This window comes from Mus caroli, chromosome 12 (assembly GCF_900094665.2).
Source record: "Mus caroli chromosome 12, CAROLI_EIJ_v1.1, whole genome shotgun sequence".
Lineage (NCBI taxonomy): Eukaryota > Metazoa > Chordata > Mammalia > Rodentia > Muridae > Mus > Mus caroli.
This window is the reverse complement of record NC_034581.1, coordinates 21,129,277-21,130,154: the sequence shown is the minus strand read 5'-3', so window position 1 is coordinate 21,130,154 and position 878 is coordinate 21,129,277.

Genomic DNA, 878 nt, shown 5'->3' with positions numbered 1-878 from the left:
GGAGTGAGAGGGAGGAAGAATATGTTGGGAGGGTGAAGGGAGTGCCAACACCAACTCATAAAATAAAATAAATAAAATGTAAAAAACCTTTACTAGGCTTTAGGATTAGAGGGCCTGGCCTAGTTGTTGTGCATGTGACTTCTCTGCGCTGAGTGAGGGGGCTTCCTGGGCTTAATCTCCAGTGCTCCCTTCCCGCCCAAAATAAATACAATCTTTATTAGTTTTTCACAGCATTTCGCATTAACAGTGCAGTTTGTGGGAAAAATCCAGAAAACGAATGGTGATTTTAGTGGCGCTTTACAGGGGGTTTAATTTAAATAATTCAAGCAAAGTCTACTGATTCCAGAACCTGGAAATGTCAACAGTCTCAACAACTGTCCAGCCGGTACTGTTTAATAAGTCAATAGAAAGAAAAAATGGAACATTGACTTCAGCAAGACGAGGCAGTACTTTTGTGTGTGTGAGGGAACAAGAACGGAGGTGTCTGGAACTTATCTGAATTATGGCTGTCCCGGCCCAGGTCTCGTTGCAACACACGAATGAAATATGTAAATGGCCTGGAGGTGACCTACCTTTTCTAAAAGTGAGTGGAGAAAGTCTGACTATCTTCTCAAGTAATCAACAAAGGTTAGGGCTTGGCAGTCACCCAAATCCTTCAAAAACATATATAGGTTTAGAAGAAGAAAAAAGGACATCTTTGAAAAGGGGAGGAAAAAAGACGAGTCTGAGGGCTTACATCTGGAAGCAGCTTATTATTTTGAAATATAAAAAGAATCCAGAAGGCTTATCTTTACAAATCTCAAGTTTTATCTGAAGAAAGCAATACACAACCTAGCATTCCCCGCAAGCCTTTGGGTCCTGAGGCCGACCGAGATGGC